Below are 21464 nucleotides of genomic sequence, written 5' to 3' on the forward strand. Positions count from 1 at the left end.
AGGGTACAGAGGAAAAAAATGGACAGCAAATATGAGACACCACTATCAGAAGTCTCTTATAACCACATCCCTGCCCCTATCAATGAAACTAATAAATCAATGAAACTAATAAATCAATGTTTTAGCTCATTTTACAAAGTCAAATATTTAAAACAATTAAAATTGTATAGTGCTCAATTTGTAAATGACTAGTTGATCTTTGCTATTGGAAGTTTGTCAAGGACTGGCAGCTAGCGGGGCAAGGAATGCACGGGCTTAGGGGCTTTTGTGCACACCAGAACACTAGCTCGGTAGATTTTTGGAAACTAGAAGGACTGAAAACTAAAATTGTTTTTGATGGAGGCTGAGGCATGTTTTTGAGAGGGACGGTATAATAGCTTGTGGTAACTACTGGCCTTTACTTTAATAGGATGAAGTTTTAGTTTTAGGACAGGAAGAAGGCATTAAGAAGATTTGCTCTTTGTTTACAAGGCAGAATATAAGCAATGTTGGTTATAATATGTCCCTATGATGGAGTAGATGTGTATATATCTGATTGTTGATATTTAATATTCAGGAGGTGACCGGGACATGATTTCAGGCCTGACCGGGACCGGGACCGGGATACAAAATGTGACTTGACCGGGACCAGGATAGCTCAAAATTGAGATTATCAATTTACCGGGACCGGGACCGGGACAAGGATGAAAAATGTGACTTGACCGGGACCGGGACCGGGACCGGGACCGGGATAGCTCAAAATTGCCAATCCCGGAACCGGGATTCCTGGTACCGGGAATTCCGGTCGATTACTGGTTAATTCATGATCATAATTTATTACTCAAACTACATTAATGTAAAGAAGTGTTGTTATATGTACTTTTCTCCCTCTAAACGTGATAATAGCGAATTAAATGCAGATATAGATAGCCAAAACTTGTCCATAAATAACAAAATAATTAAACGTGTAAGTCAGACAAAATTTCTTGGAGTAATCATTGATGATAAACTGAGCTGGAAACCACACATATTATCTCTCAATAAGAAACTAAGTAGTGCTTGTGGACGTATCTACCGTATTAAGAAATGCTTACCAGAATCACTATATAAGCAAATATATCATTCTCTCTTTGAATCACACCTAGGTTATGCTATTTCTGTCTGGGGAGGTATTCCCAATAATCAGTTGAAACCGCTATTTATTACTCAAAAGAAGTGTATCAGGATTCTCTTTGGAGACTTTGAAGCCTATGTAGACAAGTTCAAGACATGTGCTACTAGAGCAAGACCAATTAATTCTCAACGTCTAGGATCTGAATTCTATGTTAAAGAGTCCACCGAACCTCTATTCACAAAACACGAACTACTTGCTATAGAGAACCTATACAGATACCGTTGTTCAATGGAATTGTTTAAGATCATTAAGTCACGAGTACCAATTTCGTTATACTACCTATTCGGCTTATCAAATAGGAAAGATAATTTGTTAATCACGCCCTCTCCAACTAATCAATTTATGTACAAATCTGCATGGCTGTGGAACGAATTTCGTAAAGTTGGGCCGATGAATTTCACCTCCCCTTGCAGCTCTGTCAAGAATTTGCTTAAACAGTCACTTCTAAGAGCTCAAAACAGGTATGGAACTGATTGGTGTGACAAAAATTTCACTGAATTCTGAGTGAGAAGTGATACTTGCCTGTTATTCCCACTTACTGACTGATAATCTTATCTATGGATACCACTTTGATCTCTTGTTAATGTTTGTCATTCAAATTTGGTAGACGGCCCCAACGTTAATGTGGCTCTTGCTATGTGTTGGTTCGGCCGAATTAATTATTATATAATCAAGTTTATTTTTCTCGTTAGTTGTCATCCGGCCAAACATTAAGCAACTTATATTGCAGTACCATTTACCATTTAGTATATCAAAATATGTCATTGTAATTTTGCATGGCTGAAATGTAACGCTTGATTTATATATATAATGATTAATTGAATTTTCAAATAAAAAAAAAATGCTTGAATTTAGGTAAACAACATAGCACTTCCTCACCAGTCACGTTGAACGCGATCGCCGAATGATAAAACAATATGGGAACGCGCGCGCACAGCATTGCGCGCTGATACTCTAAATACTGTGCGCGTTTCGTCCAGAACCTGGGGGAGTTCCCGCTCTAATATATCTGACGACAGTGATCACTCATTATGAGAACTAATCCCGACCACTTTCCCGGTCGAACCGTACCCAAATCAAACTAATTTATGAACCACGTGTATAGCCAACGTCCTTGCGGTGCTGAGCCGATGTAAAACTCTTCTGTCTCTTGATAATATTTTAGTTGTACTGTGCATAAAAGTGTGTAGTGACAAGTGTGTAGTGGTAATGTATATTATTTATTATGACGACGCGATATTTATAATGCAGAATTAAAAGCTGCTTTCGATATGACTGGTGGTGGGCTCTCTCCGGCGGGACATAGATCTATATAGGGGGTACCCGGGGTACGAGTTAACGAACAGTGTTCGTGTCCTTCCACAACCCCCTGTTACCTGTGTTTCTGTCGGGGTAGCCTAATTCATCCGTTAGAATCGCAGAGTTAGCGGAGCTCATGATATCTCGCGACGTATGCTGCATGAACGGTGCAAGACTTGCGCCGTTTGTTTCAGCATCCAGTTGCAAGTGCTTGCCCATCGAAAACATGATAAGTGATTGTGGATTTTATTGATATTACTGATTATCCATCATATTCAGTATTAATGTTATCCATTATTTATTTATTGTCATCCTTCAGTCTCCAAAACGAGGTGTGAAGGTAAATTAACTTTGAGCCTTGTTTTGGCGACTGCTTAATCGATGGGCAAGTAGGTATTTGTTTTTTAGCAGTGTTGAACATTGAAACAATTATAAAATGTTTATTTTTATCTTATATAACGTACAATATGAATGACATATGCTATAGTGACGTAACATATATAGTGCAAAGAATTAGTAACTTGCGAGATGTGATTTAGTGATAATCGGCGTTAACATTTTGCAGTTTACAGTTGCGCAATGTTGACGTCGATTGTTACTAACATTTATCTGAATTTAATACAAGTACATGTCACATATAAATTGGGTAGCTGAATGAAACTCGTGCCTCAAAATTTTCCGTTGTTAGCATTGCAGTGTCCACGCCCTGTACTGCGTTAACAACCGAAATTTTCCCAATATGCAATTATTATTTTGCTTCTAAAATTCTCTGATAATTAATAACATATCGTGACATGTTGATTCACGATGTCAATCCTTCGCAGCTCGGTGAGGCACAGTGGTGCATCTCGCCGATCTACCGAAGCATGGTGGTTGCGAGAAGCATTATTTGATGCGCGCGCGACCCAGTAGTGCATCGCGCTACAACGTGACATGTAATTGTAAGATAACAAACCTCGCGCGCGCGGCGCTTACATCTGCACCTGAGAATCTCTCAGCAATGTGTGGCTGTCTGCGCGGCGGGCTGTGTATTGTGTATATAGCTGAATTTAAATTTAGATTTATTTGTAAATGTATAATAATATTAAATATGTATTGATCGTTTTGTGGTAAATAAAAATTTTGTTTTACTAAAAAAAATTTTGTTTAACTAAACTTGTTTAGCAATTTTAAACATTGTTGTATTTGGCTCAGAGGATGTTTAAAGATGAAATTCACAATGAATAAAAGGAAAAACTTAAAATCACAGTGAATGAAATTATGTAAAAGATCCCGGTCAAAATCCCGGCAAATTTGAGTGATTGACCGGGACCGGGACCGGGACCGGGACCAAGAATCCCGAATTAACCGGGACCGGGACAGGGACCGGGATCATTAATAAATAAATCAGCATTTGACCGGGACCGGGACCGGGACTGGGATAGCTCAAAATTGCCAATCCCGGTCTCCTCCTGTTAATATTATATAATATTGGTAACAGTGGACAATTTCCGTTACCTCTGTATTGTGCTCTGCCAATTGCAACACTTGAATTACTTTATTGTATATATATTGTAGCGCGATGCGTTACTGTGCCGCGCTGCGCACTTAATAAGGCTTCTCACAGCTTCTCACAGCTTCTTTGGCTAGATCGGCGAGATGCGCTACTGTGCCGCGCCGAGCTGCCATGAATTGACATCGTCAATTAATATATATACTGTTTGATACTTAAATTACAAGTAAAACAAAATTTAAGTTTTTGTTGCCATTACAATGAATAATGATATCATAATAAATATAAGTAGACATCTTATAATAAACTTGTTAGGTCCAGTGCAACCCAAAATGTCGGCCGACTAACAAAATAAAAAAAGCTAGCATGTTCATTGTTTTTCAAACGAGTATACTTAGGCTGTATTTACCCGGGGACTTCAGGCTATCATGTTTATGAACACAAAGATTAGGCAGAATGACAGGCTGAGCGCGGCCCAGTAAAGCTGTATGGAAATAGTTTTAATTCTATGTCATATAAAAAACTTAACATCATTTTTGAGTTACAAAAATAAAGGATATCAAATTTAGATAATATCAACAATCAAAACTGATTGGCAGAACCGTTACCGAGTATGTTTTAAAAAATTATTTATACCTCTTTTGCTGCTTAGGCGCGGCCGCACCGCGCTTGACCCACATGTTATGCAACGTGTAGCAGAGCAACGATTTTGTCAGTTGCTTCGATGCGATGCAAGAATGCTAGTTTGTGCGGCGCGTCGAAGCGGCGAAGTCCCTCAAGAGCTTTACTAGCACCCGATTTACCACTTTTGCATGGAGCACAAACTCAAACCTAATAATAATACCGGCCGAGCGCGCGGGCACAAATTAATATGTTATTACTACAATTGGGTGGATTGATTCTCAGAATATTATCAGCACGCAGCACTAATAATATAAAGTTGATTATCGAATTTTAGATGGGCCGTTGATTTGTAGCGCGATCATGCACTACTGGGCCATAATTTTGACGGATGTTACGTTGCTCTAACCAGAGCCCTCTCGCTTGCAGTAGCGCGCGTCACGCACGCGCAGTACGCGCGTCACGCAGTACGCGCATCACGCAGTACGCGCGTCACGCAGTACGCGTAGACATGCACATGGCTATGTGAAGATGTTACGCTGTACGCGTCTAAATTTCTTCGAAGTGCGAAGTAGCGCCCTCAGCCGCTCTTTCTTTTCGAAATGCTGGCCCGATGATAAGTGCTACGAAGTAGCGCCAAGCGCGCGCCGGGCCAAACTATCACACATCAACTCAGATTTAAATTGAGAGTTGGGAGTTTTTGATACATGTTTCGTATTCGGTTCTAATGACTTAATATAGTCGTTTAGATAATAAAAATACTACAAAGATACCAATACAAGTAAACTCACAAATATTGCAACTTGGTTAAAAACAATGCATTTAACTGTTTTGGTGGCGCGCGCGCGCCATCTCAGTCAATTACTCCCATATTTGGTCAAACAGGATAATAGGGACGCAGAATATGCGTCCCTCTAAAAAGTCCGATTTCCTTCATGGTATGCCCCTTTTTCCGCCTTCGGCGGCGTGCGCTTCGCGCGCGAAAAGTAGCATGCAACGTATATAGTATGTCAAAGGAGTTTTGATCGACCAACTTGTGTTTCATGAGGTTTTCTGATAACCGATTTTACGTTTCTGGTCCAGAAAATACTCCGTCAAATGTTTTTTTTCTATTCAGGCTTGTTGTCAATAAATTTGGTTTGTTTTGTAAAAGCAGAGTTCAGGATGGTCATCAACTTGATTTCCAACCAGATAAGAAGCGTGTTAATAATAGATTCATCATGAGCAGACATCCACAGTCCACACATGGTCAGGCCGATTACATAGCAGAGAAGTTAGAATTAACAGCAAATTAATTGGCCCCAAGGGTCAAACTCCTCTCCAAGTCCAAGCTTGAAACTTCCCTATAAAAAATCAATATGTGATGATCTCAGGAGCAGCAAACAGAAAAAACCGAAATCCTCTAGTGGTGAATCTGGAATCAAAGGGTAATCTCTGCTTCCGAATAAATTTTCCTGAAAGGTCAGCTTCACCTTCAGACCCTGAAACTGGCGATTTTGACACGATTCAATTTTAGAGCTACAGATCATTCCTGATACTAATAAGTTCACTTCCTGACAGGCCAAAGAGAGAAAGAGAGAGGTCAAAGAGTTATTATCTGCCTCCTGATCGTGGGTTTGTTACAGTCAACTATTGCTTTTCGCCAGATAGACTCAATTCTGTTTGGATCGAACTCTAAAAAGATAATAATATAAAATCAACAAGTAATTGGTAACGTAATAGTGAATACTAATAGTAATAGTAATACTTTTATAGTTTCAAAGAGAAGTTATGGAGTTAGGGGTCGTTCACACTTCACATAATACGTAATCAGCCGAGGGGGAGGGGGGGTTCCAAATGATTACGCTAGTGTAATTTTGACACAATGAATATGTTTAAAAATGATTGCGGAGGGGAGAGGGGGTTAAGAATTGGCCAAAAAGTGATTACGTAATATGTGAACGGCCCCTTAGTGTTATGGTTTCAATTGCTACACGTTGTATACCTCTCGTGCACGCGAAGCGTGCACGCCGGCCGGCCGCGCGCGATCAAAAGGGGTTGCAGCGTGTGTCAAGGTTTCAAAGAGAAACAAGACATTAGCGTTTTGGGGTTATTATTCTCTAATGGAAAAGTATTCCAAGTGGTATGTGAACGGCCCCTTAGTGTTATGGTTTCAAAGAGAAAGAAGACATTAGCGTTTTGGGGTTATTATTCTCTCATGGAAAAGTATTCCAAGTGATTTGTATTCATATTATATTTTTATTCATAATATTTGTATACCGCTTAGTCTTAAAATATTCTGATGGCTCAAAGCAATTAAAGTACATATTATTTTGAAAATTCTCGGAAAATACTTAATTTTCGTTATTATCCTCGCTCTAGTAATTTAAGTTTGTATTACAAAGAAAACTATTACGTATATTAGTTCTGAAGGTTATTATACCAAGCCATAAAAAACAACGTTGAAGTTGTTAAATTTATAACAACCCTGTGGACTAACCACATTATCAAAACCGCAAAATTAAAGTAGCTTTACAAATAAAATTAATAATTAACAACTGTTTAAAAATACCCTGATATAGTCTGATTATGATCGGTCAAATATAAAACAGTTTAACACTTTTACAAACATATCAGTTAGAAAATTTCTAACATAGACTAAAAGTGTTATTTTAAGGCAAAATAGTATTGGAAGTATCCAATAACACCCTATAGGATAGTTAGGCAATAATAATTTAATTAGGTAATTTGACGAAAGTTAATTGAGGTTACATAACCTAGCTAAAACAGCTGAAAACGTAGATATACGGAACAATATCATATCTGAATGATATTAATAAAAAGTTTACATTTTTACTGGACGGTGACTATTGACTATAGCAGTGCAGCTGGATTTAAAAACTTAGTAAAATTTATTAACTCACAGCTAGACTTACAATAAAAACCTATAGCTAAATGTTCATTGTTCTGACAACTCAATTCTTAGACATAAATATTGATTTACCCCACATTTTTAATATCATGTAACCAGACGGAATATATCGCACAATCAGCGAATGCAGATATATTTTACTTAAGATGATGGAACCAGGAACAATTGTCTTTTTCACAGAGGTCAATCTTCTTAGGAAGGAACGGAAGATATGATGAAGAGGAGTGGAAAGGGTGGCAGTGTATTCTTTGGAAGGATGTTAAAGTTGGCAGCGCTCATAACCTGAGGAAAATAAAGTTTAACAGGTTTTTTGTTCAAAAACTACAGTACTAATCTGGACAAACTCAAAATTTTCAGACAGAAAATTATTATTTTGCCACGATGTAAAGTTTTCACCAGAAAGGCTAAAAATGAAATTGAAAAGGATTTAACTTATTACATTCATTGATTTCATTTAATTGATTAATGTTGATGATGACATTGATTAAAGTATAATCTGCTAAAATTGAAACTCACCTTTTGTTCAATGAGGAAGTGAAGTTAGCTCCAACACAAAAAGAAGTTCTTGACTCACAAACACGTGATACCCATATAAGGGATATAAACACCGCTTTCTTCTCTGAAACAGTAAGGGTATAATATATTATACGGGTAAATTATCGACCATCTCCTATTACAAACACCTTAGGCTTTATCAAACATTAATTGAAAAGTTCAACATGGTGGTGGTGCTCGTATTGGAACAACAACAGTAACCATGGTAACCGTGGTTACCTATATAGAGATCTTATGAGTATTGCTGAAAGCACAGTGTAAGGCCTACACGGACCGCCTCTAACTAGCCAATCCCTGTTTACATGCCGTGTAGCAGGGGACTAGAAAGAGCTAAACTAGTAAGCGGGGCATAGCCAATACACTATACTTCCATCATTGAGTATATTACCAACCAAAGGAAAAATTTCCTTGTGTTTGGAATCTACCAAGACGAAAGTTGTACAATCCAGCGAAATTCCGAAATTATGGTATACTAATGGCACGTGATGCCCATACAAGGGATATATTGAATCCTGACTACCAAATTGATTTTTCACTGAATATAATATCATTGAAAGCAATACGTAGATGTGATTAATTCAACATAACCATAATTCCAACCTGTAGTATCAGTGAAGGAGTACAGGAGATAATGATGGAGGTGATTTGGAAGATAAGTGTCCTTATATGGGCATCACGTGTCTTTCAGTCGCCTTTCAGTCACATTACTATCTCCTGAGATGTTATTGTATAGATACATAATTAAGCTATATTTATGCAATAGGAAATGTCTTTATAATCATGATAATAATAGAAATCTTTATGAGAGACATGTTTCCAAACTTACTGGAAACTTATTTTAAAATTATTTAAAACAGTTCATATATACGTGATCCACCCACTTTAATCTCAATTTACCAAATTAGTGCAGGTGTCTCAACAGGATCAATTAAACGTGAGTGTCTAGGGTTACCATAGCGACCAACTAAACCACAAGTAAACTGCTCCTGATCACTGCTTTTCACTGATCCTCGCCTAGTGAGAAACAAATTAGATAAAACAAGGTTATTTCCTGACTTTCTACTGGCTTGTCCCTTTTGCTATTTAGTAAATACCGGAATTATAGAATACTTAAAAAACCTACATCAACATGAACTCGTATCATTTTGATGAACGAAACAAAGTTAGTAACCTAAAGTGCAATTTGTAACGAATCTTAGGATCATTAAAAGCAAGTGGTGATGAACGAAAATTAAAATTACCTGTTATTTGAGAACTCAAATGTAGCGATTCTTGAGTTGCTTGCGGAGGTTTTTGTCTTTAAAGAGTCGGGTTGGATAGTGTTAAGTTGAGAAGGAAAAAGAAAGTAAAAGAGAACTAATGATAATAAGATTAAGGTGAAAGGATAAAAATATCATCTTTGTATCCGTGAAAAGTATGGAATTGTTTCCCTTATAGAGGAAGCACTTCTGATGAAAGTTGTGAACTCCGGTTCTCATCCTTAGATTAGATATATGTGTCTTCTTCAAGGTGGGTTCTTGAAACATTTGAATGATACGATAGGCATCATTTACAAATAATAAATAAAACATAATAATAAAATACATAAATAAAGCTTTTAAACTATACATGCGAGTCTTGGAATACCCTGTGTTCGTCTTCTGCTGGTGTAATGTCAGCTTCTACATTCTGAGCTTCAATATCACTGATTTCCTCTTCCTGTATGGTTGCTAGAAGTGTGCTGCGTTCCGTTTCAGTTTCACTACCATGAGTCTGAGTTGATAGTGGCAGGGTTGACAAAGGAAGTTCATCTGAAGTAGTCTTACATCTGCAACAGATAGATTTAGAGCAAGACTTTTTGAAATAAGAGATTGGACAGCAGGCGGAAGCTTGTTCTTTTTGTTCTTCATCGTTCCCATTTTTCGGAAGTTTTGCTTCGCTAAACATTCTTAACAATATAGCTGCTACAAGAAAGATAATCATCAGGATCACTAATACGATGGTCACCCATTTCGGCTCCATCAGGCTAAATCTTGTCCTGGAGATTAAAGAACCTACCATGTACCACATTATTAACCCATATCCACAGATAAAGGCTGACTTCATTCGGAAGTTTTTAAAGTTCGTTTTATTGACCTGGAGAATGTAAGAAAGCAAAGTTATGAGGGTAGTTGAAATAATTAGTAGTGTTAGGTAGAGCCATCCCTGGTATTTGAAGATATCAGTATTCCTACCGCAGGGGTAGTTATTCTCAACATAAACCGCGCCTATAACTCCCTCGACAAACATGTAGGTTGATATGAGCATCATCTCTTTCCAGGTCCTTAAAGTTTTGTAGCCTACTTCTGAGGGGGAAATAAGATATGCATTCGGTCGACGTAGCGAAATGACAATAACATCTCTAAAACTGAATAGCAGGAGAGACCACATATCACCAATACGTCGTAGTATCGTAAGATCTTTTTCTTTATCCTTTGAACTTGGTCTTTTCTCAGGCTTGCTTGCTCTACTTATCGTGATCTTATTAACAACAAACCAAACTAAAGTTGACAATCCAAGATATCCAACAAAATAGAAGTGATTGGGGACTGAGTGCATTACTGCTGCAAATAGGAAGAGTCTAGAAGGGATCATCAGAACGTAAGCTATATACAATAGCACGAGAGCAACAGTAGACATCTTTGGTGTTGCTGGATGGAGTTTCCGAAGTATCACTTCCAAACCGATCACGCTGTTGGGAATCTTCACAAACGGCACTATCATTGAATATACTTCCACCCATGACGCGCATATCTTTAATCTCAGTAGGTTTTCGACACACTCAAAATCCCCTGAATCGTAATCGAAACTATGATAGTCCGTACATCCAGAGCTTGTGAAATCCCCATCTTTCCTCAAAATGTTGAAGTAGATCTGAAAAATGTAAAACTGGATAAGAAGCTCAGGAATCTGTTCCGTTATCATATAGTATTGGGCAAGAGATTTGTCTTTGGCCTGCTGCCTATAGATGACTCGTAATTTAGAAGGTGAGTGCGTGAGAAATTGCAGACGATCAACAACTGGACGGAGCCAAAATATCGAGAGTACGTTGAGAAATGCGGCTCTAACAGATGTTAATATTGATGTACGTCCTTTTACTTTGAACGGCCAAAAGAATCGTCCTAGATATTTAAATGGCCACCGCCATTCATAGTTTAGTTCAGAACCTTTCCAATCTTCTGTTGTTAATGCAAATTTTCCAAGATTTGTTCGGAGTTGCTCTATCCCAGTAGCAAATGTTGAAATTGAAGAGCGGATATTCTCGTGGAACAACGTCACAAAAACAAGGACTAGCATTAGTATCCCTAATCTTGAAGAAAAACCTTTTAGCGTTTTAAAGCCTACATAAACATCAGAAGCAATATCGGAGATATGAATTAATATTGCAAATAAGCAAGTAAAATAGTCCAAGCTTCCTCGAACTCTACACTTGTGCGAAAACTTGCTAATGCATGCAGAAAACAGACACTTTTCGATGTCCTCTTTAACATTTTCTATGGGAGCGCAGCATCCTTGATCGTTCTTCTTCGAATAGGTTTTAGCAATACTTTTTGCTACAAGTTTTGCGTCAATGTCTCCTTCATATCCTTCATCTGAAATTCTATCTATTTTGGCGGAAAATCTTTCGAAAATAGCCCCTCCCAATGTTTCTCGAAGAAACTTTTTAAAAGCGTCTTTTTCGATCGCTTCTTTAGACTTCTTAGCTTCTTTGGATTTCTTTGGACTGTCTGGAGACTCGACCTCATTTGGAAGGCTTACATTGATGGGATCTGGAGACTCGACCTCACCACAGTCACATTTGATGTTAGCCTGCAAACTTACGTACAAAGGATTCAATAAACTTGATAACTGTGTGTCATGAACCTCTGGATCTACGAAGATTTCAACAAGTGTTTTGAAGACGGAACTTCTATAGAACACATATTTTGCCTGGTTGTTATCCACTTGCTCCATATTGACACAGCCTAATTGGTGAAGGTATTTAACTATATGAGCATGACCTTGCTCAGCAGCAGCGAGAAAGGGGGTATAACCTAAATTATTAACGTGGTTCTTATCCACGCCATCGACTTGGCACATTTGTTTCACAATGTCCAAATAACCCATCCTAGCAGCTTTCAGGAGGGGAGTGTCACCTTCCTTATTCTCCAATTTAACATCAATATTACTGTGTGTTAACAGCTCTTTTACAACATCTGTGCGACCCCACTTAGCTGCTCTGTACAGTGGTGTACCTAACACACCCCCCTTGTTAACAGCAATATCACGGTGTGATAACAGCTGTTTTACAATCTCTGTGTGACCCTTCTCAGCTGCTATGTACAGTGGTGTACTTGACTCATCCCCCTTATTAACAGCAATATCACAGTGTGTTAACAGCTCTTTTACAACATCTGTGCGACCCCACTCAGCTGCTCTGTACAGTGGTGTACCTGACACACCCTTCCTGTTAACATTAATATCACGGTGTGTTAACAGCTGTTTTACAATCTCTGTGTGACCCTTCTCAGCTGCTATGGACAGTGGTATACCTGACTCAACCCCCTTATTAACATCAATATCAGGGTGTGTTAACAGCTCTTTTAAAACCTCTGTGTGACCCTCTCTAGCTGCTAGGTACAGTGGTGTACCCCACTCATCCCCCTTATTAACATCAATATTATTGTGTGTTAACAGCTCTTTTACAACCTCTGTGCGACCCAGCAGAGCTGCTCTGTACAGTGGTGTACCTAACACACCCTCCTCGTTAACAGCAATATCACGGTGTGCTAACAGCTCTTTTACAACCTCTGTGCGACCCAGCAGAGCTGCTATGTACAGTGGTGTACCTAACAAACCCTCCTCGTTAACAGCAATATTACTGTGTGTTAACAGCTCTTTTACAACATCTGTGTGACCCTTCTCAGCTGCTATGTACAGTGGTGTACCTATCTGATCCCCCTTATTAACATCAATATCACGGTGTGTTAACAGCTCTTTTACAACCTCTGTGTGACCATGCTGAGCTGCTATGTACAGTGGTGTACCCCACTCATCCCCCTTATTAACATCAATATCACTGTGTTTTAACAGCTCTTTTACAACCTCTGTGTGACCATGCCAAGCTGCTATGTACAGTGGTGTACCCCACTCACCCCCCTTATTAACATCAATATCAGGGTGTTTTAACAGCTCTTTTACAACGTCTGTTTTACCCTGCTTAGCTGCTATGTACAGTGGTGTACCCCACTCACCCCCCTTATTAACATCAATATCACGGTGTGTTAACAGCTCTTTTACAACGTCTGTTTTACCCTCCTCAGCTGCTACGTACAGTTCAGTGCTCTGGTCAGACATCTTTACTGGTAGTTACCTAGAGAAATTTTAGTAGTCAGTAACTGTGTTGTACAGTTCAGTGTTGTGATTTACAGTTCAGTGTTGTGTTTTACAGTTCAGTGTTGTGTTTTACAGTGCAGTGTTGTGTTTTACAGTTCAGTGTTGTGTTTTACAGTTTAGTGTTGTGATTTACAGTTCAGTGTTGTGATTTACAGTTTAGTGTTGTGTTATACAGTTCAGTGTTGTGTTTTACAGTTCAGTGTTGTGTTTTACAGTTCAGTGTTATGATTAATAGTTCAGTGTTGTGTTTTACAGTTCAGTGCTATGTTTTACAGTTCAGTGTTGTGTTTTACAGTTCAGTGTTGTGTTTTACAGTTCAGTGTTGTGTTTTACAGTTCAGTGTTGTGTTTTACAGTTCAGTGTTGTGTTTTACAGTTCAGTGTTGTGTTATACAGTTCAGTGCTGTGTTTTACAGTTCCGTGTTGTGTTTTACAGTTCCGTGTTGTGTTTTACAGTTCAGTGTTGTGTTTTACAGTTCAGTGCTGTGTTTTACAGTTCAGTGTTGTGTTTTACAGTTCAGTGCTATGATTTACAGTTCAGTGTTGTGTTTTACAGTTCAGTGTTGTGTTTTACAGTTCAGTGTTGTGTTTTACAGTTCAGTGTTGTGTTAAACAGTTCAGTGCTGTGTTTTACAGTTCAGTGTTGTGTTTTACAGTTCAGTGTTGTGTTTTACAGTTCAGTGTTGTGTTTTACAGTTCAGTGTTGTGTTTTACAGTTCAGTGCTGTGTTTTACAGTTCAGTGCTGTGTTTTACAGTTCAGTGTTGTGATTTACAGTTCAGTGTTGTGTTTTACAGTTCAGTGTTGTGTTTTACAGTTCAGTGTTATGATTTACAGTTCAGTGTTGTGTTTTACAGTTCAGTGTTGTGTTTTACAGTTCAGTGTTATGATTTACAGTTCAGTGTTGTGTTTTACAGTTCAGTGTTGTGTTTTACAGTTCAGTGTTGTGTTTTACAGTTCAGTGTTGTGTTTTACAGTTCAGTGTTGTGTTTTACAGTTCAGTGTTGTGTTTTACAGTTCAGTGTTGTGTTTTACAGTTCAGTGTTGTGTTTTACAGTTCAGTGTTGTGTTTTACAGTTCAGTGTTGTGTTTTACAGTTCAGTGTTGTGTTTTACAGTTCAGTGTTATGATTTACAGTTCAGTGTTGTGTTAAACAGTTCAGTGTTGTGTTTTACAGTTCAGTGTTGTGTTTTACAGTTCAGTGTTGTGTTTTACAGTTCCGTGTTGTGTTTTACAGTTCAGTGTTGTGTTTTACAGTTCAGTGTTGTGTTTTACAGTTCAGTGCTATGATTTACAGTTCAGTGCTGTGTTTTACAGTTCAGTGTTGTGTTTTACAGTTCCGTGTTGTGTTTTACAGTTCAGTGTTGTGTTTTACAGTTCAGTGTTGTGATTTACAGTTCAGTGTTGTGTTTTACAGTTCAGTGTTGTGTTTTACAGTGCAGTGTTGTGTTTTACAGTTCAGTGTTGTGATTTACAGTTCTGTGTTGTGTTTTACAGTTCAGTGTTGTGATTTACAGTTCAGTGTTGTGTTTTACAGTTCCGTGTTGTGTTTTACAGTTCAGTGTTGTGATTTACAGTTAAGTGTTGTGTTTTACAGTTCAGTGTTGTGATTTACAGTTCAGTGTTGTGTTAACAGTTCAGTGCTGTGATTTACAGTTCAGTGTTGTGATTTACAGTTCTGTGTTGTGTTTTACAGTTCAGTGTTGTGATTTACAGTTCAGTGTTGTGATTTATAGTTCAGTGCTGTGTTATACAGTTCAGTGTTGTGTTTTACAGTTCCGTGTTGTGTTTTACAGTTCAGTGTTGTGTTTTACAGTTCAGTGTTGTGTTTTACAGTTCAGTGCTATGATTTACAGTTCAGTGCTGTGTTTTACAGTTCAGTGTTGTGTTTTACAGTTCAGTGTTGTGTTTTACAGTTCAGTGTTGTGTTTTACAGTTCAGTGTTGTGATTTACAGTTCAGTGTTGTGTTTTACAGTTCAGTGTTGTGTTTTACAGTGCAGTGTTGTGTTTTACAGTTCAGTGTTGTGTTTTACAGTTCAGTGTTGTATTTTACAGTTCAGTGTTGTGTTTTACAGTTCAGTGCTATGATTTACAGTTCAGTGCTGTGTTTTACAGTTCAGTGTTGTGTTTTACAGTTCCGTGTTGTGTTTTACAGTTCAGTGTTGTGTTTTACAGTTCAGTGTTGTGATTTACAGTTCAGTGTTGTGTTTTACAGTTCAGTGTTGTGTTTTACAGTCCAGTGTTGTGTTTTACAGTTCAGTGTTGTATTTTACAGTTCAGTGTTGTGTTTTACAGTTCAGTGTTGTGTTTTGCAATAAAGTGTTGTGATTTACAGTGCAGTGTTGTGTTTTACAGTGCAGTGTTGTGTTTTACAGTTTCGTGTTGTGTTTACAGTTCAGTGTTGTGTTTACAGTTCAGTACTGTGTTATACAATTCAGTGTTGTGATTTACAGTTCAGTGTTGTGTTTTACAGTTCAGTGTTGTGTTTACAGTGCAGTGTTGTGTTTTACAGTTCAGTGTTGTGTTTTACAGTTCAGTGTTGTGATTTACAGTTCAGTGTTGTGTTTTACAGTTCAGTGTTGTGTTTTACAGTTCAGTGCTATGATTTACAGTTCAGTGTTGTGTTTTACAGTTCCGTGTTGTGTTTACAGTTCAGTGTTGTGTTTTACAGTTCAGTGTTGTGTTTTACAGTTTCGTGTTGTGTTTACAGTTCAGTGTTGTGTTGTACAGTTCAGTGCTGTGTTTTACAGTTCAGTGTTATGATTTACAGTTCAGTGCTATGATTTACAGTTCAGTGCTGTGTTTTACAGTTCAGTGTTGTGTTTTACAGTTCCGTGTTGTGTTTTACAGTGCAGTGTTGTGTTATACAGTTCAGTGTTGTGTTTTACAGTTCAGTGTTGTGTTTACAGTGCAGTGTTGTGTTTTACAGTGCAGTGTTGTGATTTACAGTTAAGTGTTATGTTTTACAGTTCAGTGTTGTGTTTTACAGTTCAGTGCTGTGTTTTACAGTTCAGTGTTATGATTTACAGTTCAGTGCTGTGTTTTACAGTTCAGTGTTGTGTTTTACAGTTCAGTGTTATGATTTACATTTCAGTGCTGTGTTTTACAGTTCAGTGCTATGATTTACAGTTAAGTGTTGTGTTTTACAGTTCAGTGTTGTGATTTACAGTGCAGTGTTATGATTTACAGTTCAGTGTTGTGTTTTACAGTTCAGTGTTGTGATTTACAGTGCAGTGTTGTGTTATACAGTTCAGTGTTGTGTTTTACAGTTCAGTGTTGTGTTTTACAGTGCAGTGTTGTGTTTTACAGTTCAGTGTTATGATTTACAGTTCAGTGCTGTGTTTTACAGTTCAGTGTTATGATTTACAGTTCAGTGCTGTGTTTTACAGTTCAGTGTTGTGTTTTACAGTTCAGTGTTGTGTTTCACAGTCCAGTGTTGTGTTTCACAGTTCAGTGTTGTGTTTTACAGTTCAGTGTTGTGTTATACAGTTCGTTGTTGTGTTTTACAGTTCAGTGTTGTGTTTCACAGTCCAGTGTTGTGTTTCACAGTTCAGTGTTGTGTTTTACAGTTCAGTGCTGTGTTTTACAGTTCAGTGTTGTGTTTTACAGTTCCGTGTTGTGTTTCACAGTTCAGTGTTGTGTTTCACAGTCCAGTGTTGTGTTTCACAGGTCAGTGTTGTGTTTTGCAGTAAAGTGTTGTGTTTTACAGTTCAGTGTTGTGTTTTACAGTTCAGTGTTGTGTTTTACAGTTCAGTGTTGTGTTTTACAGTTCAGTGTTGTGATTTACAGTTCAGTGTTGTGTTATACAGTTCAGTGTTGTGTTTTACAGTTTAGTGTTGTGTTTACAGTTCTGTGTTGTGTTTTACAGTTCAGTGTCGTGTTTTACAGTTCAGTGTTGTGATTTACAGTTCAGTGTTGTGACTTACAGTTCTGTGCTGTGTTTTACAGTTCTGTGTTGTGTTTTACAGTTCAGTGTCGTGTTTTACAGTTCAGTGTTGTGTTTTACAGTTCAGCGTTGTGATTTACAGTTCAGTGCTGTGTTTTACAGTTCTGTGTTGTGTTTTACAGTTCAGTGTCGTGTTTTACAGTTCAGTGTTGTGTAACTGCCCACATGCAACCCTTTAATAACTTTAATCAGTAATCTCATCGGGACTATTCGCTAGCGAGCAACAATGAGACTCATTAGGCGGTAACGAGCCTGTTGGTGGATGACGATCTGATCAATTTGAGTGAATACTGATATTTAATTGACGTTCCTTAAAACTGAAGAAATTTGCGTTATACTTATAGCGCTTTACTTCGGTTGCTGTCCTATAAGCAGTTTACAACCAATCAGATCATTGATTGAGTGAAGATATCACTGATTAAGTGCTGGATCACGTATCTACAAGTTCTTAAAAGGGTCACAACTCGCTTAAATTGTGAACAACTAACTTGAAATTTCGGGAAAGCACTTCAATTATCAAGCCAAATGTGTCTAGAAATTTTGAAGTTCCTAGCTGGAAGCGTTCCCACTTTATGGCGACAATAGTGAAAAAAAGGGAGTGGCGTGCCACACCCACTGTAATTAATTAAGTTGAATGAATCATACAGTACAACCGGTCAAATTAGACTAAGTCCAATTCGATGCTTTACGGACTACTTACCAAGGCCAAATACCTCAATTATATTTCTCAGCGATTGTACACCAGAAGAAATAGAGAAAATCATTAGCGAACTCAAAAATGGAAAAAGCTAGTGACATCCCTATTCACGTCATCAAACGAACGTCTAAGATTATAAGCCCACTCCTGTCAGTATTATTTAATGAACACATGAGAAATGGAACTTTTCCAGACCGACTGAAAATTGGTAAAATTAGCCCTATATACAAAAAAGACGGTACAGAATATCTCGAAAACTATAGGCCAGTATCTACCCTAGCTGTGTTCGGAAAGTTATTTGAGAAAGTAATCTATTCCCGTTTGTACATTTTTTCTTGTGTCGCAGAACGTTTTGTTTGAGAACCAGTTTGGTTTTAGGAAGAGTCACTCAACTAACCACGCCCTTAATTACTCAGTTGACTATGTAAACTCCCATATAAAGGAAAAGCAACATGTTTTAGGTATCTTTATCGACTTATCAAAGGCATTTGACACTATCAGTCACGATAAACTCCTCATAAAACTTGACAAATATGGTATAAGAGGTAACGCAAACGAGCTTATTGGAAGTCTAACAGACAGCAGTACGTTTCAGTTTTAGGTGAGGAATCTGATAAACTACCTGTTATTTGTGGAGTACCACAAATGTGTTTTAGGACCGCTACTGTTTATAATTTACATAAACGATATCTATAACTCATCAGACCTAGGAAAATTTATACTTTTCGCTGATGACACCAATATATTTGTAGTCGACAAATCTGTCCAGAATCTCTACCAAAAAGCTAATACTACTATAATGAATTCTGTTTACAATTATATGAAATGCAATCTTCTCCACATTAACATCAATAAATGCTGTTACATTCACTTTACACCAGGAAAGAAGGATGTAACTAGTAGTAGTAGTAGTAGTAATGATCTTATTTTAACGTTGAATAACACAGTCATTAAACGTGTTGATGAAACTAAATTCCTCGGCGTTATTATAGATAAAAACCTTAACTGGAAACCTCATACTGCATATCTTAGTTCTAAATTAAAGTGTGAAGTCGGTAAACTCTGCCGTATGAGAAGATGTATACCTAAAGAGCTGTATAATGACCTCTACCACACCCTCTTCGAATCTTCAATCTCATCTAGGATATGGTATCTCAGTGTGGGGAGGCATATCGAACAATAGGCTTGAACCAATATTTAAAATTCAAAAAAAGTGCACTCATATTCTATTTGGTGATCAAGAGGCGTACAGTAATAAGTTCAAAACATGTGCTAGAACCCGCCCAATTGGATCCAAAATCTTGGAGCCGACTTCTATAAACGAGAATCAAGTAAACCCCTTCTCAGCAGAAACAAAATACTCTGCGTGCATAATTTGTATAAGTACCACTGTCTACTTGAAATGTTTAAAATAATCAAACTTCACACTCCAATACTGATGTACAATTTATTTCAAAAGTCACCCCGACGTGATAACTACTTTATTAACCCCGCTGCAACCAATTTGTTTGTATATAAATCCTCGAATATGTGGAATAAATTCCTTAAACCTTCTAGTAAGATTGACTTCTCGTCCCCAATTGCACTTGTTAAAGGTCGCATTAAAAATATGCTACTCAATGCTCAAAAAGCTGGAAACACTGATGAATGGTCAGAACTCAACTTTGATGGAAATGACATGTGCCTATAAGAACACACAAACTATCTTATCTTATCTTATGAGGATTCGTTGCGACGCAACAAGGCCATCGAATGAGTCGACCACCTTTGTTATTTTACTTCGGCATTACCTGCATTACAATGTAAACCAGCACTTTCAAGGAAGAGCTTTACAAGAAGCCGAAGGATCGTTCCTAAGGCCAGCGACGGTTAAGGCAAATTTTTTAAGCAAATATTTCAATCTAACGTAACTTAATCAATAGTTAATAATAACAATCAAACACAAATACTAGACATTTTACTTTTAATTAACGTGTATTATATTATATATTATGTGTTATGTATTACATATTAAAACTTTTACATCCTAATATGCAATTTATTCAATAATATGGTGTGAAAATCTTTAAACAATTTATATGTTTGTGCTTGCAGCTGATATCAGGCTTGGGGTGGTGCTTTAGAAATGGTATTTCGGGTATAAGTGAAACAAGACATTATGGACTATTTATTTATAAAATTTAAACATTTAGAAAACAAGTCAGTTGAGGAAATATATTTTTTGAATAACGTTCACTTCTGCTTTAGAATTTTCATTTAAATTTTGAATTGCGCTGATAAAAATGTATGATTGAGACGAATCTTCGAGTTAAGTAGTTCACTACTATATGGACACGTTCATTTGAGTTTGAGGATATTGGTAAATATAAGTGACCCTATTAAAAGGCACAGTGTAGTTGAATTTGTCACACTATGAAATTACACAAACCCTTGATGGTTAGGATAATCTCCTCATCCTCTAGGCTAACTTTGTCACATAACGATATCTTAATCAGGTGATAAGATATCGCTTAAATACGGCCGGCACGGGAATGGTTACATTGTCACACTATAAACATGTGACGGAGTAAATATGGACCCCTTGCTGCCGTTTTTGACCAAATTTTTGAGTGTCCAGTTGATTGGATGGGTACATACTACATATGACCATTACCTACTTATTTGACGACTTTTTTCGTTAGATGGTGCACTCAGGTTTACTCTGTCACACATTTAAGAAAATATGTGAAGAATGTTTAGGGCACCCTGATAAGCAATGCTGAGTAGTGTAGGTTTATTTGATGGCCTGGAAGTGCTAGGAATTGTTATTATATTGCATATAGTCGTAAGGAATTAAAACACAGAAGGCACAAACAAGTTTACTTTGTCACATAATCTTGATGATATCTGAACATGTGTGAAATTGAACAAATAATGATATACCAGCTTAAACCCCTTATATTACGTACTATGGATCAAACAACACTGCTAGTACCACGCACCAGTCACATAAATCATTATCGGGTGTAATATGTTAACAGTGTCACAATTAAACTACCGCAACATGGTCAAAAATAGGGTAATTTCGTCACAAAAAAATTATTATAACTCTGTTAGCTCCTTGCTGGCAAAATAACTAGTTTATCGAAATTGTTTTGATGATAAAGTTACATAGTATTTTAATAGAGGTATAGTTCTTCAAAATAGGGACAAGACATGTTTACTTTGTCACATCAGTTATTATTAGAGTTAGGTAATCGTCATCACATTAACAGATCTTTTTCGTAGTTTGGATCGATTAATATAGGCAATAAAGCAGCTTATGCTAATTTTTACACACTATCTTGAAATTGTTGGGGCAGGAAAAGTTAATTTTGTCACATTTTTAGTGACTTTGACAAATTTAACCTAGAATTGT

At 37.4% G+C, this 21464-nt stretch overlaps 1 protein-coding gene across 1 annotated transcript in view; it reads right to left on the minus strand.

The window, feature by feature from the left end:
- Positions 1–7117: 7117 nt before the first annotated feature.
- The window catches only part of LOC134825514 (uncharacterized), a 68804-nt gene continuing 54457 nt past the window's right edge, over positions 7118–21464 (minus strand). The window contains exon 6 of the mRNA XM_063837744.1: positions 7118–7758. The gene's annotated coding sequence lies outside the window, so the exon portion shown is untranslated. The remainder of the gene's footprint in view (positions 7759–21464) is intronic.

This window comes from Bolinopsis microptera, chromosome 13, assembly GCF_026151205.1.
Source record: "Bolinopsis microptera isolate Bmic1 chromosome 13, MBARI_Bmic_1.0, whole genome shotgun sequence".
In the NCBI taxonomy this organism is placed as follows: Eukaryota; Metazoa; Ctenophora; class Tentaculata; order Lobata; family Bolinopsidae; genus Bolinopsis; species Bolinopsis microptera.